The following is an 8,295-nucleotide window of genomic DNA, read 5'->3' as shown; positions in this document are numbered from 1 at the left end:
AAGAAGCCAGGAATGTAAGGAAGTGAAGGGCAATGACTGGAAGCCAAGATGAGATGCTAAACAAAATCAGAGAAACAAGATGAAACTGGAGTTTGCATGAATTCCAGGAACTGAAGTGATGAGCTAATACCATGGTGGTTTGGTTGCTGGGGATTTGGGTGGTTTAAGGATAGGAGAGTAAAATCAATATGCTTCTCTCCATGGCCCAGCAGTTAGATTTTGTCTTCATTCATTCGGGCATCTTCCAGGCAGCCCTCCTGGGATTTCACCTCTCCTTTACTGAGTGCCCCTGTTGCTCACCTAAAAGTGGAGGAAGCAGAAGTGTGAGTTTTGGATCTGGAATCAGAATGGAATGGGACTCTCTGAAGTCACTGTCTGTGAGACTTTGCAAAATTTACCGAACTTCCTGATGGTAAGCATCTGAAATTCAGAGATTTTTACCGACTTCATAGAGCTGCTAAGAATACAGGAAATGAAATATACGAAGTGCTAAGAACAGAGCTTGATAAATAGTAGGTGCTTAATAATAGTGATAGTAACCCCCTTAGGGTTTTCCCTGGTGAGTCTGTGGTAAAGAACCTGCCTGCCATTGCTGGAGACAACAGTTCAATCCCTGATCTGGGAAGACTCCTGGTCCAGGAAGATCCCCTGGAGAAGGAAATAGCAACCTACTCCAGTAGTCTTGCCTTGGAAATCCCAGGGACGGTGGAGCCTAGTAGGCTCCATGGAGTTGAAAAAGAGTCGGACGTGACTTAGAGATTAAACAACAACAAGAAGTGACCCCCTTGCCTGTAAAAATTCCCCCGTGAGATGACTTTCCTTCTTATTATTGATGTGGCTGGCCTGAACACACTTCTTTCAAGAAACCTGAAACTAAGAAGTGAAACTCTAGGGTTGAGTTACACAGGGTTGTACAAGATTGAGTGTTTGTGGTTTGCTGCTTATCTGAGGCATTCATCCTTCCTTACTTCCTCACCAGCTTTCTTACTGACACACAGAGATTAAACTTGTTATTTTCAATAGCAAAAAAAAAAAAAAAATCCCTTATTTATTACAACAACTTCGTATAAACAGGCTCATGGGTCACTTTTCATATTTGTTCCTTTTTACGGACATTTTATGATGTATAATGACTAACAATGGCAAACTCTTATAATTAGCAGCACATTTTTAAAAAAAAGTTTCCGCATGCCCAGTCAGTCAGTTCTGCTAAGGCAGTTGCATTTCTGAAACAGACAGTGCCAACAATCAGATCTTTCAGTGAAAGCATTATAAATTTAGTAGCTAGTCTCAGGAGTTTCTAAAGAATTATTCTCTGAAATCTTTCTCAGATTATTTCCCTCGGGTCTTTTCAGCCTTTTGATTAGCACTGAGTTATGATCTCTAGCCTAGAAATAGGGCACTCCTTGGGAAAGCTCATTGGTTCTTACTGCATCTCTACAGTATTTCCCAACATTGTTATCAGCATCCCAATGCCTGACATGCCCAAGGCAAGTTGTGTTGAGTAATGTGTATCAAAGGCTGTGGTCATGAGACTGCTCTGTAAAGGTTTATATACACTCTGCAAGAGATTTTTCAATATATAGCACCTCCATGAGTGAGTCTGGAAACTATTAAAATTATTGGGAATGTCAACTTAAAAAAGAATACATAACTTAAAAGTTGAGAACTATTTTTTATTCGGTGAACTTTCTGAGAACTTAAGCCCAGAAGACAGTCTCTAAGCTCTGAAGGACAGTTCCAAAGGGATAAGTGAGCAGCCAGGGTATAGAGGAATTTCTGCAACAAAAACCAGGTAGCCGGAACATCAAAAGATTACTGCTGATTAAAGAAAGAACAGATATTTCAAGTTAGTGAGTTTAGTGTTTTTCTGTCTATAGAAAGATGCAAGAGTCTGGGCTCATTGAAATCATTCCTTTGGCGTCTTATCTATCTAGGGCCAGTAACCTGTTCTTTTCCATCCTGAACTCCCTTGGGGTGCACAGTTGGGGCAATGGCTTATGGCTTAGTGGCTGGCAGCCTCTTCATCTCCACCCTAAGTTCCTTCAAGGCTCACCATTGGGGCAGGGCGGCTGTTTGGCTCTTGTCTTGGTGGCTGAAACATACTTTGTTTACTCATATGGCAAGTGACATTTTTCATCCACAAGAACATCTGCTTAGAGGATGAAGGCATCAGAATTATTATACTTTTAGAATACTGAAAAATGTAGAAACGGTTGTTTTGTGTGCCACGTGTAAATTATTAAGGGAGAAGCATTTTCTTGGGACCAAACTAAAAAAAAAAAAAAAAAACAGTGAGAGAAACAGAGAGACACAAAGAAAGAGAGAGAGGCACCCATGGGCAAGGAGTTAGACAAGGTCTAGAAGGCAGGCAGAGAGGATGGCAGCATGTGGTGACCAGTGCTTTCCCACTAGTAGATCATTGTCCTGTTTCCCTGTTCCAGCATTTCTTCCTGGTATTTGCTGCATCATCCCCTGTGAAGTAATGTGGTTCTTCAACCTGAACAGGAGCCCATGCAGAGAGAAAGGAGCAGGAGAATTGCTGCTCTCCTAGCTGCTCAAAGCACTCCTTTCCCAGAGTAAAGGGAACATCATTTTCTGAATATTCATTTTCTGACATTCTTTCTGTTTAACTGGCTTCCAGAACAGATTTGGACTACTAGTTGGTTATCCTATGATGGTCTAAATGCCATTCTCCAGGGAAAATGCAGGTACACAAAGGTTAACTTTGCTTACTTAGCAACGACCATCATTCCAATGGCTTCCCAAGTGGAGCTGGGGTAAAGAACCCACTTGCCAAGGCAGGAGACATAAGAGACGCAGGTTCAATCCCTGGGTCTAGAAGATCCCCTTTAGGAGGCCATGGCAACCTACTACAGTATTTTTGCCTGGAAAATCCCATGGACAGAGTAGTCTAGTGGGCTACAGTCCATAGGGACACAACTGAAGCAACTTCACACATCATTCCAATAGTTCAAATTCAGAGATATAAGATAATAGTAACTAGAGTCTTTTTCTTCTTTCTTTTCTTTTTATGGGATAAATGTAAATTCATACCATAAAGATAATAAAGTAATCAATTGCATAATTCAGCTGCACTTACTGAATGTTAATATTCTACAGGTAGTTAACACTTTTTATCTAATAACCCCCAAAATGCTCACTTTTAGCTTTCACAACCTAATTAATTTATTTATTTTAATTGGAGGCTAATTACTTTACAATATTGTAGTGGTTTTTGCATACATTGACGTGAATCAGCCATGGGTGTACATATGTTCCCCATCTTGAACCCCCCTCCCACCCCCCTCCCCATCCCATCCCTCAAGGTCATCCCAGTGCTCCAGCCCTGAGCACCCTGTCTCATGCATCAAACCTGGACTAACGATCTCTTTCACATATGGCAATATACATGTTTCAATGCTATTCTCTCAAATCATTCCATGCTTCCCTTCTCTCACAGAGTCCAAAAGTCTGTTCTTTACATCTGACTTTCACAACCTATTAATACATTTTCTGTTAGCGTTAACAGTTTACAATTGTTGTTCAGTCACTAAGTCATGTCCAACTCTTTGCAATCCCATGGACGGCAGCACACCAGGCTTCTCCGTCCTTCACCATCTCCCGGAGCTTTCTCAAACTCATGTTCATTGAGTTGGTGATGCCATCCAACCATCTTATCCTCTGTCGCCCTCCTGCTTTCTCTTCCTGCTTTCAGTCTTTCGCAACATCAGGATATGTTCCAGTGAGTCAGCTCTTCATATCAGGTGGCCAAAGTATTGGACTTCAGCTTCAGCATGTTCTTCCAATGAACAATCAGGGGCCTTCCTTTAGGATTGACTGGTTTGATCTCTTTGCAGTCCAAGGGACTCTCAAGGGTCTTCTCCAGCACCCATGAACCCCTTGAACCGCATGAACAATATGAATAGTTTACGGAAGCATTTCCAATTCAAAAGGATAAAGATAACTATTCATAAGAAACAATGTTAGGCCACACTGTATTTCTCTGTTGTTATAAGGAAATTTCCTCCTTCAGACTTGCAAAAGGCCACCAAGGGGGCCAAGAATAGAGGAAGAAACCATGGTTTCAGTTTCTGAACTCTCATCCTCAGTTCCCTCCGCGTCAGTGAAACTCTGGGCTCCCCCATCCCTCTCCATGTACAAATTATTTGGCACACTTCTGGCTAAGCGAATTGATAGCTAAGTGAGATTTAGACCCTGAGCCCTGCAGGAGGCAGGGGCTATTTCAGCACAGACCGCACAGGACTAAGAGCTTCCCCTGCATCATATGTGCATACCTTGGCACTGAATTTTAAAAGGTCAGGATCTAGATATCTAAGCGTTCAAAATTATTGTCCCCTAAGTTATTTGCTTAGCTTCTAATGCGTGTTAATCTCCCTCTGTTTCATCTGCAGTTGTGGGAGGTCTCTGTACTGAGCCGACAGGGAGCCTTTGTCAGGGCTGCTCTGCGCTGTCAGCAGTGGGGGCGGGGCTCTGCCCGGGCCCGGCTGGCCTGGCAGCGCTGGGGTGCCTCAGCACTGGCCCTTGGTGCGATCAGGCCATTTCTCAGCCTTGCTATTGGCCCACAGAGCAACTTTCTGTTGCCCTGGGAAAAGCCCGGGTCCTGCTGGCTGGCTGATACCTGAGAAGCCTCCATTCGCCATCCAATTCAGTCATCATCACACCACTTTTACTATCTGCACACCTCAGCACATTCCTGACCTGAAGAAAATGAATAAACAGTAAAGATCATTAGGATTTATTTGTAAAGCTCTCAAGCCCATCCAAAAAAAAAACTTGCCAAAGCCATAGTATACAATCAGTCAGGTAGAAACAGAGTTAAAGAACAAGTCACTTCCTTTTAAGAGCACTTGTTGGGTTCAAAAATAATTAAGAAGGCAGCCAGAACTCTTGAAAATTGATGCTTTCTGAAACAGAAAATTTCCAAATGCAAAGTGTCCCTGATGTTAGTTATTATTGTTAAATTCCAAACCTAGAAGACCTCCATACCAGTGATATCATATCTAAAAACCAAAAACATTTTAACAGTAGCAAAATCTTAAACAAGTTTTGAAAAACTGAGTTTGAAATGGAGGAAATAAGACCTCTAAATGCAATGAATATGTTAAATAGAATATGACAAAGTCAGTACTTTTCTATGAAGGGACTTTGTACTTTACAGTAAACTTGACACCAAGAATTTAGCAGAATTAGTAAAGGTCAAACCTCAAGATTAAACATCTACTTCCCTGGCATTGTCTTAAGGCTAGCAACACTACTGACCTTCTCCCAAACCAAGCTGTTCCTCTATATGAAACAGTATGGAACATGGTTTTGGGCCCCCAGGAAAAGATACTACAAGCTACAAAGTATTACTAATGATTAATAACAAGCATTCTCCTGTATCCCCCTAAAAGATATGTTTAAGCCCTAACTCCCAGTACCTCAGAATGTGATCTCATTTGGAAATAGGATCTTTCCAAAGACAGAGTAAAATAAAATCATTAGGGTGAGTTGCAATCCAAAACAACTTGTGTACTAATATAAAGGGTCTTCCCTGGTGGCTTAGACCATAAAGAATCCACCTGCAATGTGGGAGGCCTGGGTTTGATTCCTGGATTGGGAAGATCCCATGGAGAAGGGAATGGCTAGCTACCCTAGTATTCTTGCCTAGAGAATTCCATAGATAGAGGAGCCTGGCAGGCTACAGCCCATGGGGTCACAAAGAGTCAGACATGATTGAGTGACTAACACTACTACGATTACTACTAATATAAAGAGGAAATTTGAATGAAGACAAAGATAGACACACACAGAGAGTGCCCTCTGAACATGAAGACAGAGATCCAGATGCATCTACAAGCTGAGGAATGCCAGAGATGGCCAATAAACCAGCAGAAGCTGGGACAGAAAGAAACAATTAGCATATTTGCGCTCTGAGATCTCAGAAGGAACCAACCTCACCATAACTTTGATGTTTACTTTCTAGCCTCCAGAACTGTGCAAAAATATGTGGTCTTTTCTCCAGTAAGAGAATGAGTATTGCTGAAGGTGTTTGCCATTCTTAGACTCTCCAGCTTCCAACAGCCAACGCCAGTCAACACCGTACCTTACCCATTAGAGGAAGTCCCATACTCTAATGGGGCTTCCCTGGTGGCGCTAGTGGTAAAGAACCTGCCTGCCAATGCAGGAGACGAAAGAGACACAGTTTCAATCCCTGGGTCAGGAAGATCCCCTGGAGGAGGGCATGGCAACCCACTCCAGTATTCTTGCCTGGAGTATCCCCATGAACAGAGGAGCCTGGCCGGCTACAGTCCATAGAGTCACAAACAGAGGGACACAGCTGAAGCAACTTATCATGCACACATGTATACTCAAATATCCCTTTTGGGAAACTCCCCGACTGTGACTGCCTCCACCCAGGAATGAAGGGACTCAAATCCTACCTGGCCCCTTAGTGTAGCAAGGGAGTGGGCATAAAACCCAAACTCAGCCCATCAGGCTTCCTTCCTGGAACTCTGAATCCTGAGCAAGTAACAAATCTTTTCAGATTTCAGAGTCATCTCAGCAGCAGCACAAAGACCAGATTGTTTCTGTATCATGGTTCCTACTGCCAAGCCTGGGGAGCTGGCTAGAACTGCCAGCTTTCCAAGATGAATGCTCCAGACTCTGGTTAATACTTGAGTACCAAATATGCTTCTGATATATGTATTTTGACTTTTTCCACTTGATTTTCTTTTTCCTTCCCCTCGTCCAACCTCTCCTCCCTCCCCCACTTTCTCCTTCCTTACATCTCTCTCCCTGTTTCTTTCTGTCTCTCTCTTTTGGACCATATAGGTCTCAGTGGCTGTCAATGAAGGCAGTTGACTAAGTTTGCAATAAAGGGCTAATGAACAGACTACCAGACTGTAGTGCAGCTTCACCTCATATAAGCAGTGGGATATGATGAAAATCTTACAGCCAGTCTGAGCCTGCTTGCTCATGTGTAATGTGAGTCATATCTACCTTCTTAAACCCTGATGCTTATTGTGCAATCCGAAAAAGCTCTTTGTTGATGTTAAGGAGTGGAATGATGATGATGATGATACTAAAGATGGTGATGATATTTTATTAGAGTTTCATAATATAAACATGCAGGGTTTCCCAGGTGGCACTTAGTGTAAAGAATCCACCTGCCAATGCAAGAGACACAGGAGATTCGGGTTTGAACCCAGGGTCAGGAAGATCCCCTGGAGTAGGTGACAACCCTCTCTAGTATTCTTCCCTGGAAAATTTCATGGCCAGAGGAGCCTGGCAGGGTCTCAAAGAATCGGATATGACTGAGCACACACATGATAAATATGCAGGGAAGAGAAACATACAGATGGGAGGTGGAAGGTGGAAATACTTAGAGCACTTTAAAAAATTACCTAGACTTCTTTCTGGGTGTTAACATGAAATATTTGAAAATCACACTATATTTCAATGCACCAAGAAAAAGAGAGAGTTATTTCTTAAAGGGTACATTGAATACTATATAAATAACACTGCTCTTCATTTATTTTTCTTGTAAATATGGATTTCTTTGTTTCAGGTTTTCCTAAAGGGAACTTCATCTGTATGTGTTACAGCTAAATTCAGGAGTCTACTGATATCAGATTGTATATCATATCCCTAAAATGCAATGCCTGTGAGATCTGTTGATAATGGTTAGCTGTTTTTCAATAAAAATTTTGTTGAATTATACACTCAGGAAGGCATACAGATCATAAAGATACAATTTACTGATCTACCACAAGTGGCATACACCCATGTGCATATCAGCTAGGTCAAAAATTGAACACTCCTACAACCTCGGAAAGCACCTTCATGCCCCTTCCAGGCCATATTTAAGCTGCCCCAGTTGCCCCTAATTTTAACACCACCAAACAGTTTTTCCTGTTTTTGAATTTTATTTAAGTGGAATTATAAATTATGTGTCATTTTGTATAAGGCTTTCATAGATCAACGTCATATTTATGAGATTCATCCAGGTTTTGAGAGAAGCAGTGTTTCCTTTGTTACTGTGTGTTATTCTATTGTATAAATCTACTACAATTTGTTTATTCATTCAACTCTTTGAAATGTTTCCAGTTACAAATGATATTGTTTCTAGCATTCTATACTATCTCTTTTATTTGCATTTTTGTTAAATATTTAGCTGGGGATATAACTGCTGGGTCATAGAGTATGAATATGTTTAACTCTTATAGATAAAAAATAATTTTCTCAAAGCTATCCTGCAGTGTTCTGCACCCTTGTCAACACTTGGCATTC

The 8,295-nt window shown here is 41.6% G+C and overlaps 1 long non-coding RNA gene across 1 annotated transcript; it reads right to left on the bottom strand.

Moving 5' to 3' along the window:
* Positions 1-3,329: 3,329 nt before the first annotated feature.
* LOC139038395 (uncharacterized) lies at positions 3,330-6,592 on the bottom strand. Its single transcript, XR_011491359.1, has 3 exons — positions 6,447-6,592; positions 4,643-4,722; positions 3,330-3,902 (listed from the first exon to the last, which is right to left on the bottom strand). It is a non-coding gene; the product is annotated as an uncharacterized lncRNA (long non-coding RNA).
* Positions 6,593-8,295: the final 1,703 nt, after the last annotated feature.

The sequence above is a fragment of the Odocoileus virginianus genome, chromosome 15 (genome assembly GCF_023699985.2).
Source record: "Odocoileus virginianus isolate 20LAN1187 ecotype Illinois chromosome 15, Ovbor_1.2, whole genome shotgun sequence".
Classification (NCBI taxonomy): Eukaryota; Metazoa; Chordata; class Mammalia; order Artiodactyla; family Cervidae; genus Odocoileus; species Odocoileus virginianus.
The sequence above is the reverse complement of the archived record's forward strand: the minus strand, read 5'-3'. Positions and strand labels throughout refer to the sequence as shown.